The 20,658-nt window shown below is 35.3% G+C and overlaps 8 non-coding genes across 8 annotated transcripts; all 8 read left to right on the top strand.

The window, feature by feature from the left end:
• The first annotated feature begins 996 nt into the window (after positions 1–996).
• LOC145110646 (U1 spliceosomal RNA) lies at positions 997–1,160 on the top strand. Its single transcript, XR_013710010.1, has one exon. It is a non-coding gene; the product is annotated as a U1 spliceosomal RNA (small nuclear RNA).
• A 609-nt stretch (positions 1,161–1,769) lies between these two features.
• On the top strand, positions 1,770–1,965 carry LOC145110005 (U2 spliceosomal RNA). Its single transcript, XR_013709399.1, has one exon. It is a non-coding gene; the product is annotated as a U2 spliceosomal RNA (small nuclear RNA).
• A 3,492-nt stretch (positions 1,966–5,457) lies between these two features.
• Positions 5,458–5,621, top strand: LOC145110645 (U1 spliceosomal RNA). The gene has a single exon (XR_013710009.1). It is a non-coding gene; the product is annotated as a U1 spliceosomal RNA (small nuclear RNA).
• A 609-nt stretch (positions 5,622–6,230) lies between these two features.
• Positions 6,231–6,426, top strand: LOC145110004 (U2 spliceosomal RNA). The gene has a single exon (XR_013709398.1). It is a non-coding gene; the product is annotated as a U2 spliceosomal RNA (small nuclear RNA).
• A 3,478-nt stretch (positions 6,427–9,904) lies between these two features.
• On the top strand, positions 9,905–10,068 carry LOC145110597 (U1 spliceosomal RNA). The gene has a single exon (XR_013709964.1). It is a non-coding gene; the product is annotated as a U1 spliceosomal RNA (small nuclear RNA).
• A 620-nt stretch (positions 10,069–10,688) lies between these two features.
• Positions 10,689–10,884, top strand: LOC145109989 (U2 spliceosomal RNA). The gene has a single exon (XR_013709382.1). It is a non-coding gene; the product is annotated as a U2 spliceosomal RNA (small nuclear RNA).
• A 6,572-nt stretch (positions 10,885–17,456) lies between these two features.
• On the top strand, positions 17,457–17,620 carry LOC145110635 (U1 spliceosomal RNA). Its single transcript, XR_013710000.1, has one exon. It is a non-coding gene; the product is annotated as a U1 spliceosomal RNA (small nuclear RNA).
• A 255-nt stretch (positions 17,621–17,875) lies between these two features.
• Positions 17,876–18,070, top strand: LOC145110037 (U2 spliceosomal RNA). Its single transcript, XR_013709431.1, has one exon. It is a non-coding gene; the product is annotated as a U2 spliceosomal RNA (small nuclear RNA).
• The last annotated feature ends 2,588 nt before the right edge of the window (positions 18,071–20,658 follow it).

Genomic DNA, 20,658 nt, shown 5'->3' with positions numbered 1-20,658 from the left:
TGATTATTGTATTTTACTGTTTCTAACAATTGTATGGTATTTGTGATGTTGAATACAAAGTTATCAAATTATAAGCTTTCTTTCTTTTACCTGAAACTCTAGAACATTATGAAAGGTCGGATTCCTTATATTCTTTCCAACAATATAAGATAAATAAAATAATAACTCTCTATTCTCCTTTTCCCTTTCCATATTTTTCTTTTCGGCCCCTTTCTTTGAACAAAACTCGAGAACACAATGTCAAGGCATATATAGTTTTCAATTATCAGTTTTACTATTAGCAGAAATATAACTGATCCACAGTTTACACATGGAATATCAATTTTCAGCGAAATGGTCGAGTCGTGGTCAAAGATAAGGCGGTTTTATGCCATGGATGCGCACGGGTAGTTGTGTATAACAATACGTACGCGAAAAAGTGTTATCATAACTGGCAATTTTTGTATAGAGAAAGAAGCATCAAATATTGATTAGAGCAAAGCGTGATTGTACATATAAGCAACATATATATTGCAAAATAAATATTTTGCGTGAAGGGACGATAAAGGAATTGGGTAGATGTAGCTGAGTGTCACTTTTGCAGGCCTTGAAGCACAACATCGTCCAAGGGCATCACCAAGATTTTTTGCATCGTCTTGAGAAGCATGGAGGTGATAGTCTGATATATAATATATTTTGTTTATTTGGTAAAGTAATAGCAGGGATGAAATGCAAGCAAGTATTATATGGGTTGATGATGAGTTGAGATTGAGTGTGGCAAGTTGTGTTTTTGTGATTAGGATATATATAAATAAGGTAAAGCATGAAGTTAGAGATGCAGTACGTAGAGTTGTATATGTAAGTTTGGCAAAGAATTAAGAATAGGAATCCATCCCACATCTTATATGTAAGTTTGGCAAAGAATTAAGAATAGGAATCCATCCCACATCGGAGGGTGAAAAAAAGAAAAGTGAAGGTAGTTGTTGGATAAAAAGTGAGGGTAGGGAAACGGAAAAGTCACTTACCTGGACGGAGTCTTTGGGCGATCAAGAAAGTCCATGGCCTAGGTTGGTGATCTCAATTGCACATTACGGAGAGGTGCCTGTCTAAGGTCGGCCCAAGTTGGTTGAACCTACGTCATAATTTGTGTTAGCGGGGGCCTGCGTTCGCGCGGCCCCTACCCATACTCTAGTTTTAAGATTATATTTCCAAACGGACGTCTTGTCTTTGTTGGTGTATTTGATATATATTATATAAGAGGGAGTTCAAAGCCAAAAAAGAAACCCGTGCGTAATTTCTGTTGATTCAGATTTGGTTAGGCCCATGCATAGTTTCTGTTGACTCAGATTTGGATAGGTTGCATCGATCATAGTCAAGTAACAAATCATCCCCATCATCAAGTGGTTATGAGGATAGGATACATATATACCTGTCTCTCCTTAGAAACCTTAAACCTGAAAATAACAAATAAATAGAATAGGTAACTTGGATTAGAAGCTGGTAAATTAAAAAATTAATGACAAATATCAAGATTTCTTTGTGCTGCTGCGTTGGGTAGTCTCATGGTTTATAATTTATATTAATATTAACATATGGTAGCTATATTAATTAAGCAAATTAAGCGATTGCAGTGAAGCCATTAGTTGAGTCGGTTGCATGCATGTGACTGGATGAGAAAATAAAATAATAATACCTGGGAAAAGTTAATGAGTCCGACATCGCCTCAAACAAAGCAAACAGAGAATGTTGAGTGGGTTCAAAACGGAAGGCTTTTCGTTTACGGAAATTTCATACCTTTCTCGGCCTTTTGGCTAAGATCAAGTGTAGTATCTGTTCTTATCAGTTTAATATCTGATATGTGCGCCATCGGCCCACTCGATATTAATCTTATTTTTAATGGGGAAAGATCCGTCACAATAGCTTGCTATTGGGGTCTTTGAGTGTCGCCTTGGCGTTGCACTATTGCCTTGGCATGGCGCACCCCTCCAAATCCAAAGTTTAAGCTTAGCTTTTCTAATGCATCCATGCTGGCCACTTCCACGCACTAAAGTTATAAGCACTTAAGGAGAGTTGCAGCAGGTACCATTGACCCTTGTAGTTTACCATGATTAATTAATAATCCAGATGACTTGTACGCTCCATGCCTGAGGTCATCCCACATACCCTGCACCAAAGAAAACTGAGCAAGAACCAATTCAGTTTGTGAGTTAAAGAAAACTATGGTATTAACATCAATAGCAAGAACCAGTTCACTTTTCCAACTGCAGGCTGCCCAAAAATGCTAGATAGAGTTGCCATGCATATCACTGATTGCAGCAATCCATACTATCAAAACCTCACAAAAAATACAAAAAATGATAAAACAAGTATAAATTCACAAGGGATGCATCATGCATGGGAATCGATTCGTCACCTTCAACGCCAAACTCTTCCATCAGGTTACCATTCGTCCGGTATTCATTCCCCACCCTTGCTATTATCAAAACGACACAATCATTTCACCCATCAACTAAGAAACCAGGATCCCGTTTCGTAAAGTAATGAAGATTTTGTGGCTATTGAGTTCACCAAAATGTCCAAATATGTAAAACCGGGAGTTTAACTGCAAACCCGGTGGAACATATGTCATACAAGGTCCTCATATCAAGTATAGAGCTTCACGACTAAAAATAGAGAATCATTAAAAACGATGGACGATCAAGACAAAATCTTAGTTGTCTCTTTGAGCCTAAGCCTGAGATATAAGATACAAAGTTGAGCAGGTTGTGCCAAGCCTCTGGCATTGCAACTATATTATTGTCGATTATCTAATTATAATTTTCACAAATAATGCCAGAGAACGATTTTGGTAAGTTTTTTCGATTTCAAACAAAAATTTTCCAAACGATTTCAAACACATTTTTTTCGATTTTGGTAAGTTCAAACATAATTTTTTTTCGATTTCAAACACAACTTTTTCGATTTCAAACACAATTTTTTCGACTTTAAACTAATTTTTTGACCAGCACCCTTTCAATTTTGTTAAGTCTTCTTTGTGTTTTTACGAATTTACCCCTGCCCATGTCACTTCCTCCGAGATTTTCCAATTTATCATAGCTGAACGAGTTCCGCAGAGACCCTTCCTATGGAAATCATGGTCATTTTATGATAGTTGCAACTTTTTGGTCATTTTCTTCAACCACACCTTCTTTTGTGGTCATTTGTTGATTTTCCCTACTTTTTTTTCTCTTAAATTGCCAATAATTTTACCTATAAATATGTTTATACTCCGTTCCTTAAAAACATTTATTTACCCCAACTGTTCTTTTGCTTAATAAATCTACACTATACTGTACATAGGTAAACTCTACAAAAAAGTATTTTCTTTAATGAAAGTGTGTGTGTCCAAAAGCACTACCTACATATCGCACCCCTATACATGCTTGAAAATAACTTTATAAACCATACCAAAAGCCCTAAAAAAATCCCTAGAATAAGTGTAAGTGTCTATAAAATGAATTGGTATGGTCATATAAATTCTATACAAGCTTTAAATAAATTGGAATGTGCATATCAAAGCACAAACAAAACCCATCGTTTGCCAAAATTTTGCATGGCTTGTAAAATGATGTATAAGCTGTAACATATATGGTCGTACCAAATCCATTAGGTCTTACATATTTTGAATAGGTTTCACATTGTCTTTAAAACACCTTGTAAAGTTGTACCAAAGGTGTTGAGACTCTCTCTCTCTCTCTCTCTCTCTCTCTCTCTATCTTTTCTTTTTTTTAAAAATAATGGTTGTTGCCCATTTTCAAGATTCACACTCTTTTTAGTCGACTTAGGGACCAATTTCAATATTTAAGAACCCTCATAGGATACTGGAAATATTGATCCAAAACAAATTTCTACCCGCAATAACACAAAAATCATTAAATCTAACAATTTCTTCATTTTTCAACATCTTAGCACATCTAGTTACATTCCTCAATAGATTTAGCAATACATTCAAATCAAAAATCGAAAATCTAAATGTTTTCCAATCGATTCTTCTACCATTAGAGACAATATCTCTAACTGATTATCAGTCTCCCTAGATATTTGATCCAAAATTTGGTGATTTACTCTATGTATTAAGCGGCATATTTGTCAAACATTTTTGCACATACAAGGATTATATTAAATTATTAGGATGAAAATTGATCTATTTGGTCTTAAAAAATATATTTTGCATCCATTGGGGGCGATAAGGAGTATAATAAGACATACACCATACTCAACATCAACAAAGTTGGTAAAGGTTAGTTTTAAAATGGTTTCAAATACATATGCTTGTTGTCCCATGAGAATTACAAGCTTTCAATAGGTTTGGATAAATTTAACGAATGAAATCATGCTTTGTTCACCTTAGCTAATGCATAATCATTTGATGGCAGAGTTAAGAGATTTTGCCGGAACGTTTTGGTTTAGCCAGCAATAGATGGATTTGGTTGTTTCTGATAGTGATTATTGTATTTTACTGTTTCTAACAATTGTATGGTATTTGTGATGTTGAATACAAAGTTATCAAATTATAAGCTTTCTTTCTTTTACCTGAAACTCTAGAACATTATGAAAGGTCGGATTCCTTATATTCTTTCCAACAATATAAGATAAATAAAATAATAACTCTCTATTCTCCTTTTCCCTTTCCATATTTTTCTTTTCGGCCCCTTTCTTTGAACAAAACTCGAGAACACAATGTCAAGGCATATATAGTTTTCAATTATCAGTTTTACTATTAGCAGAAATATAACTGATCCACAGTTTACACATGGAATATCAATTTTCAGCGAAATGGTCGAGTCGTGGTCAAAGATAAGGCGGTTTTATGCCATGGATGCGCACGGGTAGTTGTGTATAACAATACGTACGCGAAAAAGTGTTATCATAACTGGCAATTTTTGTATAGAGAAAGAAGCATCAAATATTGATTAGAGCAAAGCGTGATTGTACATATAAGCAACATATATATTGCAAAATAAATATTTTGCGTGAAGGGACGATAAAGGAATTGGGTAGATGTAGCTGAGTGTCACTTTTGCAGGCCTTGAAGCACAACATCGTCCAAGGGCATCACCAAGATTTTTTGCATCGTCTTGAGAAGCATGGAGGTGATAGTCTGATATATAATATATTTTGTTTATTTGGTAAAGTAATAGCAGGGATGAAATGCAAGCAAGTATTATATGGGTTGATGATGAGTTGAGATTGAGTGTGGCAAGTTGTGTTTTTGTGATTAGGATATATATAAATAAGGTAAAGCATGAAGTTAGAGATGCAGTACGTAGAGTTGTATATGTAAGTTTGGCAAAGAATTAAGAATAGGAATCCATCCCACATCTTATATGTAAGTTTGGCAAAGAATTAAGAATAGGAATCCATCCCACATCGGAGGGTGAAAAAAAGAAAAGTGAAGGTAGTTGTTGGATAAAAAGTGAGGGTAGGGAAACGGAAAAGTCACTTACCTGGACGGAGTCTTTGGGCGATCAAGAAAGTCCATGGCCTAGGTTGGTGATCTCAATTGCACATTACGGAGAGGTGCCTGTCTAAGGTCGGCCCAAGTTGGTTGAACCTACGTCATAATTTGTGTTAGCGGGGGCCTGCGTTCGCGCGGCCCCTACCCATACTCTAGTTTTAAGATTATATTTCCAAACGGACGTCTTGTCTTTGTTGGTGTATTTGATATATATTATATAAGAGGGAGTTCAAAGCCAAAAAAGAAACCCGTGCGTAATTTCTGTTGATTCAGATTTGGTTAGGCCCATGCATAGTTTCTGTTGACTCAGATTTGGATAGGTTGCATCGATCATAGTCAAGTAACAAATCATCCCCATCATCAAGTGGTTATGAGGATAGGATACATATATACCTGTCTCTCCTTAGAAACCTTAAACCTGAAAATAACAAATAAATAGAATAGGTAACTTGGATTAGAAGCTGGTAAATTAAAAAATTAATGACAAATATCAAGATTTCTTTGTGCTGCTGCGTTGGGTAGTCTCATGGTTTATAATTTATATTAATATTAACATATGGTAGCTATATTAATTAAGCAAATTAAGCGATTGCAGTGAAGCCATTAGTTGAGTCGGTTGCATGCATGTGACTGGATGAGAAAATAAAATAATAATACCTGGGAAAAGTTAATGAGTCCGACATCGCCTCAAACAAAGCAAACAGAGAATGTTGAGTGGGTTCAAAACGGAAGGCTTTTCGTTTACGGAAATTTCATACCTTTCTCGGCCTTTTGGCTAAGATCAAGTGTAGTATCTGTTCTTATCAGTTTAATATCTGATATGTGCGCCATCGGCCCACTCGATATTAATCTTATTTTTAATGGGGAAAGATCCGTCACAATAGCTTGCTATTGGGGTCTTTGAGTGTCGCCTTGGCGTTGCACTATTGCCTTGGCATGGCGCACCCCTCCAAATCCAAAGTTTAAGCTTAGCTTTTCTAATGCATCCATGCTGGCCACTTCCACGCACTAAAGTTATAAGCACTTAAGGAGAGTTGCAGCAGGTACCATTGACCCTTGTAGTTTACCATGATTAATTAATAATCCAGATGACTTGTACGCTCCATGCCTGAGGTCATCCCACATACCCTGCACCAAAGAAAACTGAGCAAGAACCAATTCAGTTTGTGAGTTAAAGAAAACTATGGTATTAACATCAATAGCAAGAACCAGTTCACTTTTCCAACTGCAGGCTGCCCAAAAATGCTAGATAGAGTTGCCATGCATATCACTGATTGCAGCAATCCATACTATCAAAACCTCACAAAAAATGATAAAACAAGTATAAATTCACAAGGGATGCATCATGCATGGGAATCGATTCGTCACCTTCAACGCCAAACTCTTCCATCAGGTTACCATTCGTCCGGTATTCATTCCCCACCCTTGCTATTATCAAAACGACACAATCATTTCACCCATCAACTAAGAAACCAGGATCCCGTTTCGTAAAGTAATGAAGATTTTGTGGCTATTGAGTTCACCAAAATGTCCAAATATGTAAAACCGGGAGTTTAACTGCAAACCCGGTGGAACATATGTCATACAAGGTCCTCATATCAAGTATAGAGCTTCACGACTAAAAATAGAGAATCATTAAAAACGATGGACGATCAAGACAAAATCTTAGTTGTCTCTTTGAGCCTAAGCCTGAGATATAAGATACAAAGTTGAGCAGGTTGTGCCAAGCCTCTGGCATTGCAACTATATTATTGTCGATTATCTAATTATAATTTTCACAAATAATGCCAGAGAACGATTTTGGTAAGTTTTTTCGATTTCAAACAAAAATTTTCCAAACGATTTCAAACACATTTTTTTCGATTTTGGTAAGTTCAAACATAATTTTTTTTCGATTTCAAACACAACTTTTTCGATTTCAAACACAATTTTTTCGACTTTAAACTAATTTTTTGACCAGCACCCTTTCAATTTTGTTAAGTCTTCTTTGTGTTTTTACGAATTTACCCCTGCCCATGTCACTTCCTCCGAGATTTTCCAATTTATCATAGCTGAACGAGTTCCGCAGAGACCCTTCCTATGGAAATCATGGTCATTTTATGATAGTTGCAACTTTTTGGTCATTTTCTTCAACCACACCTTCTTTTGTGGTCATTTGTTGATTTTCCCTACTTTTTTTTCTCTTAAATTGCCAATAATTTTACCTATAAATATGTTTATACTCCGTTCCTTAAAAACATTTATTTACCCCAACTGTTCTTTTGCTTAATAAATCTACACTATACTGTACATAGGTAAACTCTACAAAAAAGTATTTTCTTTAATGAAAGTGTGTGTGTCCAAAAGCACTACCTACATATCGCACCCCTATACATGCTTGAAAATAACTTTATAAACCATACCAAAAGCCCTAAAAAAATCCCTAGAATAAGTGTAAGTGTCTATAAAATGAATTGGTATGGTCATATAAATTCTATACAAGCTTTAAATAAATTGGAATGTGCATATCAAAGCACAAACAAAACCCATCGTTTGCCAAAATTTTGCATGGCTTGTAAAATGATGTATAAGCTGTAACATATATGGTCGTACCAAATCCATTAGGTCTTACATATTTTGAATAGGTTTCACATTGTCTTTAAAACACCTTGTAAAGTTGTACCAAAGGTGTTGAGACTCTCTCTCTCTCTCTCTCTCTCTCTATCTTTTCTTTTTTTCAAAAATAATGGTTGTTGCCCATTTTCAAGATTCACACTCTTTTTAGTCGACTTAGGGACCAATTTCAATATTTAAGAACCCTCATAGGATACTGGAAATATTGATCCAAAACAAATTTCTACCCGCAATAACACAAAAATCATTAAATCTAACAATTTCTTCATTTTTCAACATCTTAGCACATCTAGTTACATTCCTCAATAGATTTAGCAATACATTCAAATCAAAAATCGAAAATCTAAATGTTTTCCAATCGATTCTTCTACCATTAGAGACAATATCTCTAACTGATTATCAGTCTCCCTAGATATTTGATCCAAAATTTGGTGATTTACTCTATGTATTAAGCGGCATATTTGTCAAACATTTTTGCACATACAAGGATTATATTAAATTATTAGGATGAAAATTGATCTATTTGGTCTTAAAAAATATATTTTTCATCCATTGGGGGCGATAAGGAGTATAATAAGACATACACCATACTCAACATCAAAAAAGTTGGTAAAGGTTAGTTTTAAAATGGTTTCAAATACATATGCTTGTTGTCCCACGAGAATTACCAGCTTTCAATAGGTTTGGATAAATTTAACGAATGAAATCATGCTTTGTTCACCTTAGCTAATGCATAATCATTTGATGGCCAGAGTTAAGAGATTTTGCCGGAACTTTTTGGTTTAGCCAGCAATAGATGGATTTGGTTGTTTCTGATAGTGATTATTGTATTTTACTGTTTCTAACAATTGTATGGTATTTGTGATGTTGAATACAAAGTTATCAAATTATAAGCTTTCTTTCTTTTACCTGAAACTCTAGAACATTATGAAAGGTCGGATTCTTTATATTCTTTCCAACAATATAAGATAAATAAAATAATAACTCTCTATTCTCCTTTTCCCTTTCCATATTTTTCTTTTCGGCCCCTTTCTTTGAACAAAACTCGAGAACACAATGTCAAGGCATATATAGTTTTTAATTATCAGTTTTACTATTAGCAGAAATATAACTGATCCACAGTTTACACATGGAATATCAATTTTCAGCGAAATGGTCGAGTCGTGGTCAAAGATAAGGCGGTTTTATGCCATGGATGCGCACGGGTAGTTGTGTATAACAATACGTACGTGAAAAAGTGTTATCATAAGTGGCAATTTTTGTATAGAGAAAGAAGCATGAAATATTGATTAGAGCAAAGCGTGATTGTACATATAAGCAACATATATATTGCAAAATAAATATTTTGCGTGAAGGGATGATAAAGGAATTGGGTAGATGTAGCTGAGTGTCACTTTTGCAGGCCTTGAAGCACAACATCGTCCAAGGGCATCACCAAGATTTTTTGCATCGTCTTGAGAAGCATGGAGGTGATAGTCTGATATATAATATATTTTGTTTACTTGGTAAAGTAATAGCAGGGATGAAATGCAAGCAAGTATTATATGGGTTGATGATGAGTTGAGATTGAGTGTGGCAAGTTGTGTTTTTGTGATTAGGATATATATAAATAAGGTAAAGCATGAAGTTAGAGATGCAGTACGTAGAGTTGTATATGTAAGTTTGGCAAAGAATTAAGAATAAGAATCCATCCCACATCTTATATGTAAGTTTGGCAAAGAATTAAGAATAGGAATCCATCCCACATCGGAGGGTGAAAAAAAGAAAAGTGAAGGTAGTTGTTGGATAAAAAGTGAGGGTAGGGGAACGGAAAAGTCACTTACCTGGACGGGGTCTTTGGGCGATCAAGAAGGTCCATGGCCTAGGTTGGTGATCTCCATTGCACATTACGGAGAGGTGCCTGTCTAAGGTCGGCCCAAGTTGGTCGAACCTACGTCATAATTTGTGTTAGCGGGGGCCTGCGTTCGCGCGGCCCCTACCTATACTCTAGTTTTAAGATTATTATAAATATATATTTCCAAACGGACGTCTTGTCTTTGTTGGTGTATGTGATATATATTATATAAGAGGGAGTTCAAAGCCAAAAAAGAAACCCGTGCGTAATTTCTGTTGATTCAGATTTGGTTAGGCCCATGCATAGTTTCTGTTGACTCAGATTTGGATAGGTTGCATCGATCATAATCAAGTAACAAATCATCCCCATCATCAAGTGGTTATGAGGATAGGATACATATATACCTGTCTCTCCTTAGAAACCTTAAACCTGAAAATAACAAATAAATAGAATAGGTAACTTGGATTAGAAGCTGGTAAATTAAAAAATTAATGACAAATATCAAGATTTCTTTGTGCTGCTGCGTTGGGTAGTCTCATGGTTTATAATTTATATTAATATTAACATATGGTAGCTATATTAATTAAGCAAATTAAGCGATTGCAGTGAAGCCATTAGTTGAGTCGGTTGCATGCATGTGACTGGATGAGAAAATAAAATAATAATACCTGGGCAAAGTTAATGAGTCCCACATCCCCTCAAACAAAGCAAACAGAGAATGTTGAGTGGGTTCAAAACGGAAGGCTTTTCGTTTACGGAAATTTCATACCTTTCTCGGCCTTTTGGCTAAGATCAAGTGTAGTATTTGTTCTTATCAGTTTAATATCTGATATGTGGGCCATCGGCCCACTCGATATTAATCTTATTTTTTATGGGGAAAGATCCGTCACAATAGCTTGCTATTGGGGTCTTTGAGTGTCGCCTTGGCGTTGCACTATTGCCTTGGCATGGCGCACCCCTCCAAATCCAAAGTTTAAGCTTAGCTTTTCTAATGCATCCATGCTGGCCACTTCCACGCACTAAAGTTATAAGCACTTAAGGAGAGTTGCAGCAGGCACCATTGACCCTTGTAGTTTACCATGATTAATTAATAATCCAGATGACTTGTACGCTCCATGCCTGAGGTCATCCCACATACCCTGCACCAAAGAAAACTGAGCAAGAACCAATTCAGTTTGTGAGTTAAAGAAAACTATGGTATTAACATCAATAGCAAGAACCAGTTCACTTTTCCAACTGCAGGCTGCCCAAAAATGCTAGATAGAGTTGCCATGCATATCACTGATTGCAGCAATCCATACTATCAAAACCTCACAAAAAATACAAAAAATGATAAAACAAGTATAAATTCACAAGGGATGCATCATGCATGGGAATCGATTCGTCATCTTCAACGCCAAACTCTTCCATCAGGTTACCATTCGTCCGGTATTCATTCCCCACCCTTGCTATTATCAAAACGACACAATCATTTCACCCATCAACTAAGAAACCAGGATCCCGTTTCGTAAAGTAATGAAGATTTTGTGGCTATTGAGTTCACCAAAATGTCCAAATATGTAAAACCGGGAGTTTAACTGCAAACCCAGCGGAACATATGTCATACAAGGTCCTCATATCAAGTATAGAGCTTCACGACTAAAAATAGAGAATCATTAAAAACGATGGACGATCAAGACAAAATCTTAGTTGTCTCTTTGAGCCTAAGCCTGAGATATAAGATACAAAGTTGAGCAGGTTGTGCCAAGCCTCTGGCATTGCAACTATATTATTGTCGATTATCTAATTATAATTTTCACAAATAATGCCAGAGAACGATTTTGGTAAGTTTTTTCGATTTCACACAAAAATTTTCCAAACGATTTCAAACACATTTTTTTCGATTTTGGTAAGTTCAAACATAATTTTTTTCGATTTCAAACACAACTTTTTCGACTTTAAACTAAATTTTTGACCAGCACCCTTTCAATTTTGTTAAGTCTTCTTTGTGTTTTTACGAATTTACCCCTGCCCGTGTCACTTCCTCCGAGATTTTCCAATTTATCATAGCTGAACGAGTTCCGCAGAGACCCTTCCTATGGAAATCATGGTCATTTTATGATAGTTGCAATTTTTTGGTCATTTTCTTCAACCACACCTTCTTTTGTGGTCATTTGTTGATTTTCCCTACTTTTTTTTCTCTTAAATTGCCAATAATTTTACCTATAAATATGTTTATACTCCGTTCCTTAAAAACATTTATTTACCACAACTGTTCTTTTGCTTAATAAATCTACACTATACTGTACATAGGTAAACTCTACAAAAAAGTATTTTCTTTAATGAAAGTGTGTGTGTCCAAAAGCACTACCTACATATCGCACCCCTATACATGCTTGAAAATAACTTTATAAACCATACCAAAAGCCCTAAAAAAATCCCTAGAATAAGTGTAAGTGTCTATAAAATGAATTGGTATGGTTATATAAATTCTATACAACCTTTAAATAAACTGGAATGTGCATATCAAAGCCCCAAACAAAACCCATCGTTTGCCAAAATTTTGCATGGCTTGTAAAATAATGTATAAGCTGTAACATATATGGTCGTACCAAATCCATTAGGTCTTACATATTTTGAATAGGTTTCACATTGTCTTTAAAACACCTTGTAAAGTTGTACCAAAGGTGTTGAGACTCTCTCTCTCTCTCTCTCTATCTTTTCTTTTTTTCAAAAATAATGGTTGTTGCCCATTTTCAAGATTCACACTCTTTTTAGTCGACTTAGGGACCAATTTCAATATTTAAGAACCCTCATAGGATACTAGAAATATTGATCCAAAACAAATTTCTACCTGCAATAACACAAAAATCATTAAATCTAACAATTTCTTCATTTTTCAACATCTTAGCACATCTAGTTACATTCCTCAATAGATTTAGCAATACATTCAAATCAAAAATCGAAAATCTAAATGTTTTCCAATCGATTCTTCTACCATTAGAGACAATATCTCTAACTGATTATCAGTCTCCCTAGATATTTGATCCAAAATTTGGTGATTTACTCTATGTATTAAGCGGCATATTTGTCAAACATTTTTGCACATACAAGGATTATATTAAATTATTAGGATGAAAATTGATCTATTTGGTCTTAAAAAATATATTTTTCATCCATTGGGGGCGATAAGGAGTATAATAAGACATACACCATACTCAACATCAACAAAGTTGGTAAAGGTTAGTTTTAAAATGGTTTCAAATACATATGCTTGTTGTCCCATGAGAATTACCAGCTTTCAATAGGTTTGGATAAATTTAACGAATGAAATCATGCTTTGTTCACCTTAGCTAATGCATAATCATTTGATGGCCAGAGTTAAGAGATTTTGCCGGATTGAACAAGAATATCCAGCCAAATTGCGAATAACTATTATCCCGGTCCATTATAAAATTTACATCACTATAACCACTCACTTTAAGTTCATATTTTCCACCGAAAACTAAGATCATATCTTTGGTTTTCGGTAAATACTTAAGTATGTTCTTCACTGTTATCCAATGAGTTGCCTCAGGATCTCCTTAATATCAGCTAAGCATGCTTAAAGTATAAGCCACATCAAGGTGAGTACAAGTCATAACATACATGATTGATCCTATAGCCGAAGCATATGAGTTTTAGTTTATCTTAGGTATCACACCTAATGAGAGCCTTAAAATCCCAGACTTTGATACGTACGAGTGAGGGAGGTTTCCCACTCCACATTTCATGAGGTGTTTTGGAAACCTTCTTGGTAGGAACGAGATTAGGGATACAGGTGGTTGTCTCTAAGGCATACCCCCAAAATGATATAGGGAATAATGCTTGACTCATTATGGAACGAACCATGTCAAGTAAGGTTTGATTTTGCCTTTCAGTTACACCATTAAGTTGTGGTGTCATGGGAGGGTCAATTTTGAAACAATTTCACATTCTTTAAGATAATCGTTGAAACCGATACTAAGATATTATCCATCTCTATCTGATAGGATCCTCCTTATCTTCTTGCCTAATTGATTATCTACTTCGTGCTTAAACCCTTCACACTTTTCAAAGATTTTCGGCTTATGCTTGATTAAATAGATATAGCCATATCTAATATAATCATCAGTAAATGTCACATGGTAGCAATTATCATCCCTTGTGTCGGACTTTAAAGGACCACATACATATGTATGGATGAGGTCTAACATTCCTTCACGTCTTTCACAAGTTCCCATGAAAGGTAATTTAGTCATTTTACCTAATAGACAAGATTCACATTCATCATTTGACTTCAAGTCAAATGATTCCAACACTCCATTCTTTTGGAGTTGGGCGATGCGTTTCTTGTTTATATACCCAATACGACAATGCCATAAGGATGCCTGGTCTAAAACATTAGAAGAACTAATACTAAATACACCATTGCTAAGGTCATTAACACACAAAACAATTTCATACATGCCATTACAAGGATAACATTTTATAAACTAAAATTGCACCATCATTATTGTCAAACACATAACGATAACCTTGTATAAATAAACCATGAAAATAAATTATGTTTTTTTTGTCATTTTTGACTATAACAACAATTTTCTAAATCAAACCTAACACTATCACCAAACATAAGCTCATAAGTCCCAATCTTGGTAACAGCCGGAATACATCTATTCCCCATGATCAGGTTCAACTTCCATGTTCGGCCCTTTCACTTTCCCTTAGTCCCTATATATCATAACGAATATAGAAACCACATCCCATATCAAGGATCCAAGAATTTGAAAATTGAATGTTATTGATTTCTATATAGTACATACCAGATGTGGAGCCAGATACCTTTCCTTTAGCTTCTCTCACTTCTTGCAAGTACTTGGGGAAACTTCTCTTCCAATGTCTTTTCTGGCCACAATGAAAGCACACGACCTCTTTTGGATCACCGACATAAGGAGAATCAAAGTTGAACTTTCCCTTTGGCCCACCATTGGGCTCTCTAATGTGGGATTTTCCTTTCCATTTGGGTTGGGAATAAGTCTTCCTTTTCTTCCCCTTTCCTTGTTGAATGGCCATGACAAGTGCATTTACACTACTGTTCGAATGTGACTTTTACATTCCAGCTTTAGCAGTTTGTTGTAGACTATGTAGCTCAATTAATGTTGTTTTTTTGTTGGTTTTTTTAAATGATAAGCTAGGATAAATTGATCATAACTAGTTGACAAGAGTTGAGGCCATATCAATGGCCAGATCCTTGTCGAAATTCACATTCAGAACATACTCCTTGTTCTCATAGCGAAATGTCATCTTCAAATTTCGCATCCAGTGCAAATAGTTTGGACTAATAAGCTTTTATTTTGACATAATTGATAGAAGAGTGAAGTTTGAGTTTTGAGTGGGTGGATGAGGAGGAAGAAGATCACCATTTCCTGACATCAAAAATAAGAGATAAGGTTTTAGTTAGTTGATTCAATCTTTAATATTTTAACCCACATTAATATCTAAGGCTAGAATCCATAAATACAATTCCTCTATAGATTTAGCAATACATTCCAATCATAAATCTGAAATGTAAATGGTTTCCAATCGATTCTTCTACCATTAGAGACGATATCTCTAACTGATTGATATTTGATCCAAAATTTGTTGATTTACTCTATGTAGTAAGCGGCATATTTGTCTAATATTTTTGCGAATACAAGGATTATATTAAATTATTAGGATGAAAATTAATTAAGTTTGTTTCCGGCGTTTCATTCCGGTTCTCCTCCTAATAAGTTTTATTATGCTTTTTTTTTTATCTTCTTTTCCTTCAAATGGGGACAGGCTCTTTATTATTATTATTATTATTTTTTGTTTTTTTATCTAGGTTGGTCGACTTCCTCGGGGTGAACGCGCTCACGTCCACTTTTAAAAAATGGGCTGCCCCGCCGCCCTTACCTTCGTGATTGGTTGTGCTTGTCGAGCACTCGTCACTCCGGAGGCAAGCGCTCGATAGCGCATTGGTGCTTCCCGGGCCTTCTCACCAGCCTCACGTGGCTGAAGAGGTTCCCCACCAAGATGGCATACAGGACCATTCTGTAGGCTTCCTATCAAATAGTTCAGTCTGGTGGCAGAGATAGACACTTTGGATTCGGCGAGCTACTCCGCTTTCACATTCAGATTATAGAAAGATGGTTACTACATTGATATTTGGTGTTAAAAAATATATTTTGCATCCATTGGGGGCGATAAGGAGTATGATAAGACATACACCATACTCAACATCAACAAAGTTGGTAAATGTTAGTTTTTAAATGGTTTCAAATACATATGCTTGTTGTCCCATTAGAATTACAAACTTTTAATAGGTTAGGATAAATTTAATGAATGAAATCATGCTCTGTTGACATTAGCTAGTGCATAATCATTTCATGGCAAGAGTTAAGAGATTTTGCCAGAACTTTTTGGTTTAGCCAGCAATAGATGTATTTGGTTGTTGCTGATAGTGATTATTGTACTTTACTGTTTCTAACAATTGTATAGTATTGTGATGTTAAATACAAAGTTATCAAATTATAAGCTTTCTTTCTTTTACCTGAAACTCTAGAACATTATGAAAGGTCGGGTTCCTTATATTCTTTCCAAGTCTATAAGATAAATAAAATAATAACTTTCTTTTCTCCTTTTCCCTTTACATAATTTTCTTTTCGGCCCCTTTCTCTGAACAAAACCTGAGAACACAATGTAAAGGCATATATAGTTTTTAATTATCAGTTTTAGTATTAGCAGGAATATAACTGATCCACAGTTTACACATGGAATATCAATTTTCAGCGAAACGGTCAAGTCGTGGTCAAAGATAAGGCGGTTTTATGCCATGGATGTGCACGGGTAGTTGTGTATAGCAATACGAACGTGAAAAAGTATTCTCATAAGTGGCAATTTTTGTATCGAGAAAGAGGCATGAAATATTGATTAGAACAAAGCGTGATTGTACCTGAAAATTAAATATTGCAAAATAAATATTTTGCGTGAAGGGACGATAAAGGAATTGGGTAGAAGCAGTTGAGTGTCACTTTTGCAGGCCTTGAAGCACAACATCTGATTTAATTACCCTTTTCCGTGCTCTCACCTTATGAAAAAGGTCATAGAGTTTAGGTGCGATGTGCTAACAATTGGTCTAGCTTGTACCGAAGATCACTTGTGATTTTAACATATCGTCCAAGGGCATCACCAAGATTTTTGCATCGTCTTGAGAAGCATGGAGGTGATAGTCTGATATATAATATATTTTGTTTATTTGGTAAAGTAATAGCAGGGATGAAATGCAAACAAGTATTATATGGGTTGATGATGAGTTGAGATTGAGTGTGGCAAGTTGTGATTAGGATATATAAATAAGGTAAAGCAGGAAGTTACAGATGTAGCACGTAGAGGAGTATATGTAAGTTTGGCAAAGAATTAAGAATAGGAATCCATCCCACATCGGAGGGTGAAGAAAAGAAAAGTGAAGGTAGTTGTTGGATAAAAAGTGAGGGTAGGAGAACAGAAAAGTCACTTACCTGGACTGGGTCTTTGGGCGATCAAGAAGGTCCATGGCCTAGGTTGGTGATCTCCATTGCACATTACGGAGAGGTGCCTGTCTAAGGTCGGCCCAAGTTGGTCGAACCTACGTCATAATTTGTGTTAGCGGGGGCTTGCGTTTGCGCGGCCCCTATCCATACCCTAGTTTTATGGTTTATACTTTATATTAAAATATGGTACCTAGGTATATTAAGCAAACTAAGCTGTTGCAGTCTACTACCAATATTAATTAGCTAGAAGGGAGTGAAGCCATTAATTGAGTCGGTTGCATGAGAAAATTAAATAATAATACCTGTGCAAAGTTAATGAGTCCCACATCGCCTCAAGGAAAGCAAACAGAGAATTTTGAGTAGGTTCAAAACGGAAGGCCTTTCCCTTGCGGAAATTTCATACCTTTCTCGGCCTTTTGGCTAAAATCAGTGTAGTATCTGTTCTCATCATTTTAATATCTGATATGTGGGCCATCGGCTCACTTGATATTAATAATATTTTTTATGGGGAAAGATCTGTCACAATAGCTTGCTATTGGGGTCTTTGAGTGTCGCCTTGGCGTTGAGCTATTGCCTTGGCATGGCGCACCCCTCCAAATCCAAAGTTTAAGCTTAGCTTTTCTAATGCATCCATGCTGGCCACTTCCACTAAAGTTATAAGCACTTAAGGAGAGTTGCAGCAGGTACCATTGACCCTTGTAGTTTACCATGATTAATTAATAATCCAGATGACTTGTACGCTCCATGCCTGAGGTCATCCCACATACCCTGCACCAAAGAAAACTGAGGAAGAACCAATTCAGTGTGTGAGTTGAAGAAAACTATTGTATTAACATCAATAGCAAGAACCAGTTCACGTTTCCAACTGCAGGCTGCCCAAAAATGCTAGATAGAGATGCCATGCATATCACTGATTGCAGGAATCCATACTATCAAAACCTCACAAAAAATGATAAAACAAGTATAAATTCACAAGGGATGCATCATGCATGGGAATCGAGTCGTCACCTTCAACGCCAAACTCTTCCATCAGGTTACCATTCGTCCGGTATTCATTCCCCACCCTTGCTATTATCAAAACCACACAATCATTTCACCCATCAACTAGGAAACCAGGATCCCGTTTCGTAAAGTAATGAAGATTTTGTGGCTATTGAGCTCACCAAAATGTCTAAATATGCAAAACCGGGAGTTTAACTGCAAACCCGGTGGAACATATGTCATACTAGGTCCTCATATCAAGTATAGAGCTTCACGACTAAAAATAGAGAATCATTAAAAACGATGGACTAATCAAGACAAAATCTTAGTTGTCTCTTTGAGCCTAAGCCTGAGATATAAGATACAAAGTTGAGCAAGTTGCAACTACATTATTGTCGATTATCTAATTATAATTTTCACAAATAATGCCAGAGAACGGTTTTGGTAAGTTTTTTCGATTTCAAACAAAAAATTTTCAAACGATTTCAAACACATTTTTTTCGATTTTGATAACTTCAAACATAATTTTTTTCGATTTTAAACACAACTTTTTCGATTTCAAACACAATTTTTTCGATTTAAACTAAAATTTTTGACCAGCACCCTTTCAATTTTGTTAAGTCTTCTTTGTGTTTTTACGAATTTACCCCTGCCCACGTCACTTCCTCAGAGCTTTTCCAATTCATCAAAGCTGAACGAGTTCTGCAGAGACCCTTCCTATGGAAATCATGGACATTTTATGAAAGTTGCAATTTTTTGGTCATTTTCTTCAACCACACCTTCTTTTGTGGTCAGTTGTTGACTTTTTCCCTACTTTTTTTTCCCTTAAATTGCCAATAATTTTACCTGTAAATATGTTTATACCGCGTTCTTTAAAAACATTTATTTACCCAAGTGTTCTTTTGCTTAATAAATCTACACTATACTCTACATAGGTAAACTCTACAAAAAAGTATTTTCTTTGATGAAAGTGTGTATCCAAAAACACTACCTACATATCGCACCCCTGTACATGCTGGGAAATAACTTTATAAACCATACCAAAAGCCCTAGAAAAAAAATCCCTAGAATAAGTGTAAGTTTCTATAAAATGAATTGGTATGGTCATATAAATTCTATACAACCTTCAAATAAATTGGAATGTCCACATCAAAGCCCCAAACAAAACCCATCGTTTGCCAAAATTTTGCATGGGTTGTAAAATGAAGTATGAGCTGTAACATATATGGTCGTACCAAATCCATTAGGTCTTACATATTTTGAATAGGTTTCACATTGTCTTTAAAACACCTTGTAAAGTTGTACCAAAGGTGCTGAGACTCTCTCTTTTTTTTTTCAAAAATAATGGTTGTTGCCCATTTTCAGGATTCACACTATATTTTGTCAACTTAGAGACCAATTTCAATGATTAAGAACCCTCATAGGATACTAGAAATACTGATAATATTGATCCAAGAAAAATTTCTACCTGCAATAACACAAAAATCATTAAATCTAACAATTTCTTCATTTTTCAACATCTTAGCACATCTAGTTACATTCCTCAATAGATTTAGCAATACATTCCAATCACAAATCGAAAATCTAAATGTTTTCCAATCGATTCTTCTACCATTAGAGATAATATCTCTAACTGATTATCAATCTCCCTTGATATTTGATCCAAAATTTGGTGATTTACTCTATGTATTAAGCAACATATTTGTCAAACATTTTTGCACATACAAGGATTATATTAAATTCTAAGGATGAAAATTGATCTATTTGGTCATAAAAAATATATTTTGCATCCATTGGGGGCGATAAAGAGTATGATAAGACATACACCATACTCAACATCAACAAAGTTGGTAAAGGTTAGTTTTTAAATGGTTTCAAATACATATGCTTGTTGTCCCATGAGAATTACAAACTTTCAATAGGTTTGTATAAATTTAACGAATGAAATCATGCTTTGTTCACCTTAGCTAATGCATAATCATTTGATGGCCAGAGTTAAGAGATTTTGCCGGAACTTTTTGGTTTAGCCAACAATAAATGGATTTGGTTGTTTCTGATAGTGATTATTGTATTTTACTGTTTTAACAATTGTATGGTATTTGTGATGTTAAATACAAAGTTATCAAATTATAAGCTTTCTTTCTTTTACCTGAAACTCTAGAACATTATGAAAGGTCGGATTCCTTATATTCTTTCCAACT

Source organism: Lactuca virosa, chromosome 4, assembly GCF_052849685.1.
Source record: "Lactuca virosa cultivar CGN04683 chromosome 4, Lactuca_virosa_CGN04683_v6, whole genome shotgun sequence".
NCBI classification, from domain to species: Eukaryota; Viridiplantae; Streptophyta; class Magnoliopsida; order Asterales; family Asteraceae; genus Lactuca; species Lactuca virosa.
Note: the sequence above shows the minus strand (reverse complement) of the source record. Positions and strands in the feature narration are given on the sequence as shown.